Source organism: Perognathus longimembris, chromosome 2 (genome assembly GCF_023159225.1).
Source record: "Perognathus longimembris pacificus isolate PPM17 chromosome 2, ASM2315922v1, whole genome shotgun sequence".
Classification (NCBI taxonomy): Eukaryota; Metazoa; Chordata; class Mammalia; order Rodentia; family Heteromyidae; genus Perognathus; species Perognathus longimembris.
This window is the reverse complement of record NC_063162.1, coordinates 36,863,848-36,876,512: the sequence shown is the minus strand read 5'-3', so window position 1 is coordinate 36,876,512 and position 12,665 is coordinate 36,863,848. Positions and strand designations below refer to the sequence as shown.

Sequence of the window (12,665 nt, the reverse complement as noted above, 5' to 3'; positions counted from 1 at the left end):
AAGGACTTTCCAGTTCTTTTCTTTCTTTCTTTTTTTAGTTAGTGGGAAACAAAACTGTTGTTATAGTTAATTGTATAGGTTAAGTAGGCTATAACATTCAGTTTCTTTGTCAAATACCAGTCTAGGTATTGCCATTTTTCAGATGTAATTAATATTAATATAAGTAGACACTGAGTAAAATGGGTTCTCCTCCTTAATGTGGGTGGGCCTTTCCCAATCAGTGTAAGGTTTTAAGAGAAAAACCAGAGATTCTTCAGAAGGAAAGAATTCTGCCTCTAGTCTGACTTTAGCTTCAAGACTATGAACTCTTCCTTACATCTCTAGCCTGTCAGTCTATCCTTCATGTTTTACCTTTGCCAGCCTGTACAACCATGTGATACAATTTCTTAAAATCTCTGTCTTTTGTTGTCTGTCTGTCTGTCTGTCTGTCTCTCTCTCTCTCTCTCTCTCTCTCTCTCTCTCTCACACACACACACACACAAACATATACATCTTATTGGCTTTGTTCTCTGATGAGCCCTGATGACTAAGGTCACTTCTTATTCATTTCTTGGAAATCTATGACCAGTAGATTGATTGTTGGGTCATATGGTAAACACACATGAAGTATTTTATAACATGCTGTCTAACTCTATGTTGAAATGGATGATCATTTCACATTCCACCAGCAATGTAAGACTGGTATAGTTTCTCCTGTGATTTATTAGCATTTGGTATGAACACTGCTTTTAGGTTAGCTATTCTGACAGGTGCATAGTAACATATCACCTTGGTTTTAATTTGCATTTCCTTAGTGGCTAATGATATTGACTGTCTTTCAAATGCTTCTTTACCATCTGTGTGTTTATTTGGTGAATGTCTCTTCATTTCTTTAGCCCACTCTAATTGGCATGGTTTTTTTTTTTTAATTTGGTGTGTCTGGGGAGTTCTTTATGTATTTAGGTACAAGTTTTTTGTTAAGTATGTGGTTTGCAGATATGTTTTTCCTATTATATAAAGTATTTCTTACATCTTTTTTTTTTTTTTTTTTGGCCAGTCCTGGGCCTTGGACTCAGGGCCTGAGCACTGTCCCTGGCTTCTTTTTGCTCAAGGCTAGCACTCTGCCACTTGAGCCACAGCGCCGCTTCTGGCCGTTTTCTGTATATGTGGTGCTGGGGAATCGAACCTAGGGCCTCGTGTGTCCGAGGCAGGCACTCTTGCCACTAGGCTATATCCCCAGCCCTTCTTACATCTTTTAACAGGTTATTTTGCCAAGAGCAAAAGGTTTAATTGTTAATGGAATTCAATTTATCAAAAAATCCCTTCATGTGCCTTTGGAATAAAATTTAACATCTCTTCACCAAATCCTACATAATATAGACTTTGCCTAGAACTTTTCTAAAAGTCTTACAGGTTTTTTTTTTTTAACATTTAATTCCATCGTGTACTCTAAATTAATTTTGTATAATATGTGAAATTTAGGTGCAACTTTATTTTTGGGGTTAACAATTCATAAGTTGAATCACTTAGCAGCTGTATGAAAATATTATCCTTCTTCCAGTAACTTGATTTTGAACCTGTGTTAGACATAGTTGTGGAGCTCTCTTTGTAGATTGTAGGTACTATTCTATTGGCCAATGTGCCTGTCTTTCTATCGGGCCTACCCTGTCTTGCTAACTGTAGCCATTTAGTAAGCTTTGGCACTGAGTGAGTCCTTTAACTTTTTCGGTAACATATTTTTCTTAAAACCCCAGGTTCTGCCTGTTGTAATTATGGACACTTAGAGACAAACCTGCCAAAATCTAGTAGTAGCAACAATTTATTTTGAAGGACAATAGGTGTAAAGTATTTTCTGAAGTTTTGTATTCTAAAAGGCTTATATATCTGGGAAACAAATATATTTAACAGACAAAGGAGCCAGTGATATTCAGCACCACAGATACACAGATGTCAAATGCACACATTAATTTAGCTTTTTCCTTTGGAGTAAAATTTTGAATTTTTGGTTAATTGTACATCATTGACGCAAATACAACTTTAGATCTATTACAAGTTAAGGAAAGTGCTAATGATGTCAAATGGACTTATTTCCCAATGTATAAGCACATCTTAAAGACACCTCAACATCTGTCTACTTGGGAAAATAGATGTACGCTGTTTTAGACAATAAGACTTCCTAATGGCAAGGATCCCCATCCCCCATATCTTCATGGTATTGATTACAAACATCAGAAAGTCAAACATTTCATGTTTGGTGTAGAAAGTTTAGACATTCAGGTAAAAAGAGAAATATTAGCTGGTCAGTTTACATGTACTAAACTGACACACTTTTAGTGGCCAACGTTTAAAGTTTTGATATATTGAACATGATTGTGTGTGTAGCTTTGGTATGGCCTTGTTTGTGGTCATTTGGGTAAATACCTAGAAGTGGGATTGCTGGATCATAGAGGAGCTGTACGTTTAGTCTTTTGAGGAACCTCCATACTGCTTGCCAGAGTGGCTAAGCAAATTTGCATTCCCACTGACAGTGTAGTAGAGTTTCTTTATGGCCACATCCTGGCCAGCATCTGTTGTTAGATTTCTTTGTAATGGCTATTCCAACTGGTGTGAGGTGGAATCTCAATGTTATTTTGATTTCCACTTTTTGTATGTCCAGAGATGTTGAGAATTTCTTTGTGTGCCTATTGGCCATTCTTATTTCCTCTTCAGAGAAGTTTGTCTTCAAATCTTTAGGCCATTTATTATTAGTTAACTTATTAATGGTTGTTTCTTTGAGGATTTGTTTTTGGGGGATTTAATTTATTGAGTTCTAAGTAGGAATGACATCATCCCATTTGTAAGGAAATGGAAAGACCTGGATAAATATTATATTAAGTGAAATGAGTCAGACCCCAAGGAAACAGACCCCATGTTTTCCCTTATTTGTAACAATTAGTATGTGTCTGGGATAGTCCTAGCCGAGGATCACAATACCTCAGTAGCTATGTATATGTGACCATATAAGATGATGCTAAGGAAAATGCTCTAAGATATGGAAACAAGAGGTTTTTCTTTGTTGTTGTTGTTTTTAATATATTATGCAAACTTATTTCTTTTCTTTTTTTACCCTATGGTTTATTCCCTGTTGTCACTGTATTTGATTTTGGTACCCTGTGTACTGTATATACATTTATCTGAATTAGGGAAGGGAAGAGGAATAATAGAATGGTTAGACAAAGGACAAAGGGTGAACCAACGCAACAGCAACACTCAGAAGACAGTATGTTGGAAATGAACTTTACAACTTGGGAGCGGGGAGAAGATTGGGGGAGAGGGAAAGTGGGAGAAAAATGAGGGAGGGGGTAACAATGTTTGTCAAGAAATACACTCACTACTTTACATATGCAACTGTAACCCTTCTGTATATCACCTCAGCAATAAAATATAATTTAACAAAGTAAAGGTTAGATGTACAGCTGGCCACCAGTGGCTCTTGCTTGTAATCCTAGCTACTCAGGAGGCTGAGAGGGTAGTGGTTGGAAGCCAGCCTGGACAGGAAAGTCTATGAGACTCTTGTCTCCAATAAACCACAGAAAAATATTAGAATTACTTAAGTTACATTAGACCACTAGATGTATTAGAATTAGTTAAAGTAAAAGTTATTTAACTACAGCTATACAGTGGCCATTTATGAGGACTTGTGTATAGACAGGTCTCTAAATAAACTCTGATTCACTCAAGGTTCAGTTTTCTAAGTGCCTGACAAGCAGCTATCTTGATAAAATATAAACTCTTTTCTTTGAGCCATTTTTTTTTGCAAATTGTACTCCAAGCAGAAGACTATTCTTATGACAGCTTTGTTATTACAGACATAGAAAATTATGTTTTAGTTTTGCATCAGTACATTAAATTTTGACCCTACAGAATTCTTTAGGTAATTCTCAAATTATAGCCAACATAATTACACATATACACTTTAACCCAAATTATACTTACTGTATGACAGGAACAAACAGATCAAGATTATTGCCAGTGAAATCTCTTTCCTTCAGTCCTAAGATAGATGATAGTTTTTGAATACCTGCATTTTAGTTCATTATAGTTGCAATAACAACTTCAGAAAACCAGTTTCCTTAGAAGTGACAGAAAATAATCCGGACTCTGGTGGCTCATGCCTGTAATCCTTGCTATTCAGGAGGCTGAGATCTGAAGACTGGGGCTCAAAGCCAGCCCAGGCAGGAATGTCTATGGGACACTGTGGCTAAAGTAGTATAATACTAGCCTTGAGCAAAAGATACTCAGGAAACAGTGCCCAGGACTTAAGTTTAAGCCCCGGCAGTGGCAAAAAACAAAAAAATTTGACAGAAGAGAAAATATGCAATAACTCCTATTAATCACTTTAAAGATGTTCACATACATACATACACACATACTTGTATATATATGTACAAGCACAAAACACACACACACACACACACACACACACACACACACACGGTTTTACTTTAGGCATGCCCAGACGGAAGTACACATGAGCTAAAACAACAACAACAAAACCAAGTTAACAATTCATTCAGTGGCCCTAAGTACACTGGTCAATTATTTCTAGGAATATCAGGAGCAGATTTGAGTTGTGCTTAATGCTATTCTTTTAGAATTCATTTTAGGGGCTCCCCAAAGTGTCATAAATAAATGTTTGCTGTTTAGAGGCAATCTATTCTATACTATTTTTTTTTTATAACAACCCAATGCAATGGGACACTCTGTCACTTGTTTCTTGCCTCTGTGGTGGGATATGGGATTTTTTCTGTCAGAAATGTCTATTTCCCTTTGAATTGCCTAGGAATTTAGTTTTCACATTGTTGCTCATTTATCTCCTCCTCGAAAAAGGGTTTTACAAACAGCCTCCACTCACCCATGCTCTTGGGTTTTATTCATGCCTGCCTAGCTATTATTAAAAGGTTATGATGGTCTTAATCACATTTAGTATGGGTTGCATATTCCTTATTCAAAAATCATTGGGACCAAGATGTAAACATTTATTTGAATAAACACATAGGTTATAGACATAAACATATGCAAATATATTTGATATATGAGATATCTTGGGGATAAAACCTGAGTTAAAAACAAACTTTATGTGTGTTTTATATGGGCTTTATTGGCATAGAATGGAGATAATTTTATGCCATATTTTTTAATGTGTTTGTGTTTTGTCTGTGAACCATCACATGGTCAAGGGAGAAATTTCCACTTACTGTGTTAAGTTAGTGCTTAAAACTTTTCAGATTCTCCCAGATACTCAGGAGACTGAGATCTGAGGATTGCAGTTCAAAGCCAGCCCTGGCAGGAAAATTCATGAGACTCTTCTCTTAACTTAACCACATACATGCACACACAAAAAGCCAGAAATGGAGCTGTAGCTCAAGTGGTCAAGCACAAGCTTTGAGCAAAAATTCTTAGGGACCAGCACCCAGACTTCAACCCAGAGTTGAAGCCCTAGGACTAGCACCAAAAAAATTCAGATTTTGAAACAGTTTGAATTTCAGGTTTCTATTTTACTTTAGAGATGCTTATCTGTAATGTAATAATTTATTTATTTGGATGTCTGTCTGTGATAGATATTGAGAACCCCAATGAAGGCTGAAAGTACATTTTATGTATCTTGTTGCTTTAGCAAACAGCACATTGACCATTAGAGACTTTGTAGATTTGTCAATTTAAAATGGAGGTTTAGTACTGCCTGTAGGCAGCTGCAGGTCAAATGGGAGCAGATGAGGTACTGGGGCTGATGATCAGGCTGAGAGAATGATGGGGCCTCTTGTGGATGGATGAGCTTCACACCTTCACTACAGGACATTCAAATTAAATGCCTGAGAAAGTGCCACACCAGGTAAACAAAATATACCTTCAGGCAGAATAGGCGTGTGGGTTGAAGACTACCACTCCCGCCTTGAAAGTTTATACTCTTATTAGGTGAAAAATTCTTATGAAAAACAAGAAGAAAACAGGATTTAAAAAAAGACTGGGCATGTAAGATCAGTGGCAAAATGCTCATGTAAGGCTCAGTGTTTCACCTTCTGGCACCACAGGATGAAAGAAAGAGAGAGAGGAGGGGGAGGGAGGGAATGAGGGAAGAAGGGAGTGAGAGATTGAGAAAAGAAGGAAGGAAGAAGGAAGGAAGAAAGGAGGGGAAGAAGGAAGGAAAATAAAGACAATTTCTAATTGTGGTCTAAAAAGTCATTTTCTAATTGTGGTTTATGTAGAGATTTTAATTATTTTCTATTGATTTTGTACTCAGGAAAGGAAGGATGGAAGGCAGAAAAGAGAAAGAGAATGAAAAAGACCTGTTAGTTTTTAGAGCATAAAGCTCCAGTATTGAGCAGGACTAGCAGGCAAATCTCAAACCATATCATTTTGTTCTTGCCAGTTTTGCAGCTTGAACTCAGGGCCTGGGCACTGTCCCTGAGCTTCTTTTCTTCAAGGCTAGCACTCTATCACTTGAGCCACAGCTCTACTTTTTCTGTTTATGTGGTACTGAAGAATTGAACCCAGGGCTTCATGCAAGCTAGGCAAGCAATCTACCATTAAGCCACATTCCCAGCCCTCAAACCATACCTTTGAAGAGTTTTCTCTGGTCATAGGTATTTACACCTACTTCTTTTACTTAGGATAAGATTCATTATTTTGAGCATAGTATGTATAACTTATTATATTTTATTTGTTAGAATGGAAATAGTTCTATCTTATTTATTCAGGATGTGATATGTTTAGTGTATATCTTAATCATTTTTTAGTTATATAGGTTATAAATGTTTTCTTTAAGTTGTAGTTTTTTAAACTTTTGTTATAGTATATTTTGTTACATAGATGTTTGAATAAGCATGGACTCAGATTTATCCATCTTTCCCTTACTATAGAATCCTGTTTTGTGTCTCATTTAAAGAAACTGAATGTGTCTGAAGGTCACAAGGGCATCCCTTATGTTTTCTTACACCATTTAAAAATTTTTATTATCAAACTGATGTACAGAGAGGTTATAGTTTCATACATTAGGCATTGGATACATTTCTTGTACTGTTTGTTACCTTGTCCCTCATTCCCCCCTCCTCCCTCTCCCTTTCCCTCCCCCCCCCCATGAGTTGTTCAGTTCATTTACACCAGTTTTGCAAGTATTGCTTTTGTAGTTGTTTATCCTTTTTTACCCTGTGTCTCTCGATTTTGTTATTCCCGTTCAATATCCTAGTTCTAATACCAGTATACACGGTTTCCAATATACTCAGATAAGATACAGAGATAGTGTAGGTACAACCACAGGAAGGGGATACAAGAAGATTATCAGTAATAGAAGCTACAGTTACACATAGCACGTTGAAAGTAGTTACAACAATGATATGACAGTTGTTTCCATAACATGGAGTTCATTTCACTTATCATCATCTTATGTGTTTGTAAGGGTATATTTATTGGGCTCTTGTGATCCTCTGCTGTCATACAACATTTTTTAAGGCTTTCATTTTTCATATTTATGTCTAAAGAAAATTAAAACTTATCTGTAGTCTGAGGTAGGGATCATTTTTTGGAATGGTATAATTGTACTAATCAGAATAAGTTAATTATAAAGATTTTCTGGTTTTGTAGCTTTTCCTTTCAGAATGCACAGCTTTCTCTGCTAGCACTGCTGAGGGCTGGACAAGTAGCTCTCTTACCTGCTGGTCCTGGTTCCTCTGCTCACAGTTATTGGCCTGTTTTATGACCTTGTTTTCTGAAAAGTAGAACAGAAGTGTAGACTTCAGTCAATCTGGAAGGAGAGAAAAACTAGACAGTGCTGTGCACTGTTAATGTCTAGCAGTTAATGTCTAACTTCCTGTTTTAGCACTGCTGATTGGAGAGTTCACTTACCCCCTTTGACATATGACATCATCTCTTGTTCTAGTGTACATTTTGTGTTTCTATGAACAAGAATTTGTCTCTGAGACAAAGGATAAAAGACAAACCAATGCAACATCAATACTTACAAAACTATATGCTGTAAACCAACTGTACAACTCAGGAGGGGGGAGGAAGAGAGGGGGGTAGCAGAAGGGGAAATGAGGGAGGAGGTAACAAGTTGGATAAGAAATGTGTGCACTGCCTTATGTATGAAACTGTAACCCCTTTGTATATAAAATTTTTAAATTAAATTTTATTGACAAGGTGTTGTGCAAATGAGGTACAGTTACATAATAAGACAGTGAATACATTTCTTGTGATATCTTATACCCTCATTTTTCTTTCCTTCCCTAGATCAGGTAGGCATATATACAATATCCAGTGTACCAAAATCATATACAGTAATCTGTGTATCACTTTGACAATGAATAAATAAAATAAAAAAGAATTTGCTTCTGGGATGTTTTGTTCCATTGTTTTAATTGTCTATTCTTGGTAAGTACTCTAATTTATTAATTGCTATGCCAGTATAATCTCTTCATGTATATGATATATTGAGTTGGAATACCTGTGGTTTTTTTCCCTCACAGTTGTCTGGTTGATTATAATTTTCTGGCTATTTCCATATAAGTTTCAGAAGCATTATATCAAGTTGTATCCAAATGCTGTTATATTTTGTCTAGAATTACATTTAGTTTATACCTTAATTTTGCAATATGTGACATCTTTAAAATATTGCCACCATCTATAAGTATTTAAGTTTTAAATATTTCCTAGAGTTTTATGCTGCCCTCAATAAAATTCTTCCACATCTTTTGCTAGAGTTATTTATAAGTTTCTTATAGGTCACTTTAAATAATTTCACTAATGTGTTATATTTTCTAATTGTGGTCTAAAAAGTTGTTTTCTAATTGTGATTTATGTGTAGATTGTAGTTGACAGTTTTTTGCTATTGATTTTATATTCAGCCAATATTCCTAGATTTCTTGCTGCATCACATTTTTGGTAGGAAGACGTTCCTGAGTTTGTTGTGTAGATAAAATTCATAGTATTTGAAGAAACAAAAGATAGCATAGTACATCTTTATTGCCTTTCTTTTCTTTTCTCTTCATTTATTTAATCCTTCTCATGTTCCTATTCTACTATCTCTCTTTTGTTCCTTCTCTATTCCCTCCAGCTTTTTTTTTTTTGCTGGTCATGGGGCTTCAATTCTGGGTCAGGATGCTGATCCTAAAATTCATTTGCTTAAGACTAGCACTGTACCACTTAAGCCACAGTACCACCTCTGGCTTTTTCTGTGATTCATTGGAGATAAGAGTCTTAGGAACTTTCCTGCCTGGGCTGGCTTTGAACCTCAATACTCAGATGTCAGCTTCCTTAGTAGCTAGGATTACAAGTGTGAGCCACTGGCACCTGGACCTCCCCTGGTCTTTATGCTATGATGAGTTTTATTATCAATATTTAGTGCTGCATTTATTCCATCAACATTTCATTTGAAGAAATAGTCTTCTTTTGCTATTCATCATTTTTTAAAATGGAACCTGATCTTCCAATTTCCTTAGAGTTTATTTTTTGTCTTTTGTTGTTGTTGGTGGTGGTGTTGATGGGGCTTGAACTCAGGGCCTGGGTGCTGTCCTTGAGCACTCAAGGCTAGTGCTCTACCACTTTGAACCATAGCTCCACTTCTGGTTTTCTGGTGATTAATTGGAGTTAAGAGTCTCACAGACTTTCCTGTCCAGGCTTGCTTCAAGTCTTGACCCTCAGGTCTCAGCCTCTTGAGTAGTTAGGATTACAGGGCATGATACACCAGTGCTTGGCTGATTTCATGTCTTAAAGATGGAATGACCACAGGAGCCTCTGGTTCACCCCCTCCTCACTATTCTGACTTGTTTTTATTTTATTTAAATTTTAAAAAATCAACTCAATATGTTCATTTAATATGTCAGTGTAACGTGATCAGTACCATCTCTTCCATTGTTCTCTCTCCCTCTCCCACCTACTCCTTCCTCCATCATTACATCAAGTTTTCTTTTTTCCACCCTCATGTGTAAATTGAGTATTATGACAGTATTTTCCATCATTCTCTTTTCCTTTCATCATCCCCTCCCAAAACCCCCTTCCCCATTGAAAACGTGTTTTAGCTTCCTCATTTTTTGTGTTAAACTGTTAGTTGTTCAAAGGGTTAACACTGTGAGGTTTCACTCCTGCATGTACTATATGTTAGCCAACTTGATCATACATGTGTGCATATGCCCTCAGTTGTGTTTACCTGGGAGGTTGTATTTTAGGTCTAATATTTACATGTGTGAGAGAATATGAGCCACTTGTCTTTCTAGCCTAAATCCTTTTTGTTGGACTATGACTGATTTATTTTTGTATTCTCTATGTCAAAATCTTCCTATATGTGGGGATAAAGTCTGAGTGCCCCCATCAAGTGTTTGGCTGACGAAAATGCTTTGCATTCACTAAGAAGACAGAACAGTAAATTTTGGCTGATCCTATTTATGTCACATTTATGACAACTCAATAATGAATATTTTATAACATTATCAGGAAGTTTTGACTCATCACTATCAGATAAATAATCTCAGTATTAATTTTTGTTGTTGGTGCTAGAACACAAACTTACACATGAAGTCAAAAGGGGAGTAAGAAGACTGCCAATTATTTATTTTTTCTTTTGCCAATTATTGTTTTCTTTGCTATGGTTGAAGACACCTCTGAGATTTTCTGTTCCTGATGCTTGCAGATTAATTGTAACTTCTCAGACACAAGGGCACCCTTTCTACAATTTTGCTTGTCAGCAAAGATTGCAGCGATTCCATTTTGTCAGTTCCTCTACGGTGACTCTGACATTGGTTGTTCTATAACTGTCAGTAAGATTTCTTAGTTAGCCAGATAGCTATTGAAGTCGTTTGGCAAGGGAAAAAAAGATGGATTTTCTTTTATAAAATGGATTGAGGTTAAATCAAACTGGAGCTCTAAATCTAAGGTACTGTCTGCTCAAAAGTTTATGTCCAGGACACGGTGGTCTGAAGGGCAGAGGCTTCATAGACCCCTCCTAGTTCCAGGATGGTTAGTGATCTAGTGGGATTATGTGGGTGATAAGCTGCCACTGTCACTTTATGACTAAGAACAGATTCTATTTATGTATATAAATTGGTGACTAAAGGGTATTTAATCCTTTAGATTGCCTGGGTGATAGTTCACTATCTAAAAAATGTAGCCAAATCTCCACTTGTGCACTGCTGGGACTTCAGGTCCAATTACTACAAACGGGAGTGTGTTGAGAGCTTCCAAAGGTGTCAGAGAAATGCCAGTCCTTAATGTATTTCTTGAGTGGAAGGGGAAATGACTACATCTTAACCACTTACCTTTTTGTAGCAAGTTTAAAACTGAACTAAGAGAAACGGAGTCATAGACCAAGCGGAGAATTGTCACCCTACTTATCAAGCTAGCATTGTCTGGTATATCAATAACGATTCCCTTACTAATGAATTCATCAGAGCTGTTTTCAGTTGCCTTCCTAGCTCCATTCTCTTGTAATAATATTTGAAGGTAGTAGAAAGTAAAGTACACATCCTAGGAATCATGGAAACAGAGATACCAGGGCCGTGTATCTTATGTAGAATATGCTTGCACGTCAGCAAGACAGTAAATCACCCAGGTGAGAATTCTGGATGGCATCTTGCATGCTAGATAATCTTGCCAAATCTGGAAACTTTAATTACCACCACTTTAGCAATTGAGCTGTACAACAGCAATGCACACAGTGTGTGTCAACAGTGGATCAGATGAAATTTATGTGAGCAATCCGTATGTTTGAGCTTTGGAAAGTGTGCTGAAGTTTAAAGGAATAGACAAGGAAAAGGCAGAGCAGATGTCCATATATTGGTGGATAATATTTTTCAGTTTCTGAAAATACTACATTTTAAATGATTGTTTTTTAGCTCCATAAATCATAGTAGGCTCTGTACTTCTGGGGAGCAAACATCTCATATTTATCTGTTTCTCCAGTTGCCCTCAATGAATCTGAATTGGGATAATGCTAAGTATTAGTTCAATGGATATCCCCCCCACCCCACTTTTTTTTTTTGTCATTTGTGAGGCTTGAATTCAGGGCCTGGGTGCAGTCCCTGAGCTTTTCTTATCAAGGCTCTACCACTTTGAGCCACAGGCCCACTTCTGGTATTCTGGTAATTAACTAGAGACAAGAGTCTCATGGACTTTCCTGCTCCAATGGCGTTGAACTGCGATCATCAGATCTCAGGGTCTCGAGTAGCTAGCAGCTGCTCAGCACCTGACTTCATCTCTTGTTTCCTTACCAGAGAATATCTGATGTTGCTGCCCTTTCTGATTGGTTTTGGTTGTGGTGTCGAGGGTCAAACCTTGGGCCTTGAGCATGTTAGGCAAGTGCTCTGTTACTGGGCTACATCCACAATATTATCTATCATTTTCTTTTTCATTGTAGGAATGATGAGGAAAATTATAACAAGGGGAAAGAAACCCTCTAACGTTTTCATATTCAATTTCATAGGCCCAGATGCATGAGACAATATTTGGAAGACTAGTACACAGGGACAGTTCCTTTGATTATGTTAAGTTTTACCAGTACTTCAAAATCAGTGAGATTAGAAAAAGAAGCCTTTCCTCACATCCAGTTTCAGAAATGACTGATTTCAGAATGAAAAGTAGGCATAGTTTAGAGCTAGGCAAGAGGACATGGGGAGGCCTATTCATTCTGAATGGAGAGAAATTGTGACTGATGTATGGGC

The 12,665-nt window shown here is 36.9% G+C and overlaps 1 pseudogene; it reads right to left on the bottom strand.

Annotated features, from left to right (window-relative positions):
* LOC125343920 overlaps positions 1–12,294 on the bottom strand; it is a 58,393-nt pseudogene extending 46,099 nt beyond the window's left edge.
* Positions 12,295–12,665: the final 371 nt, after the last annotated feature.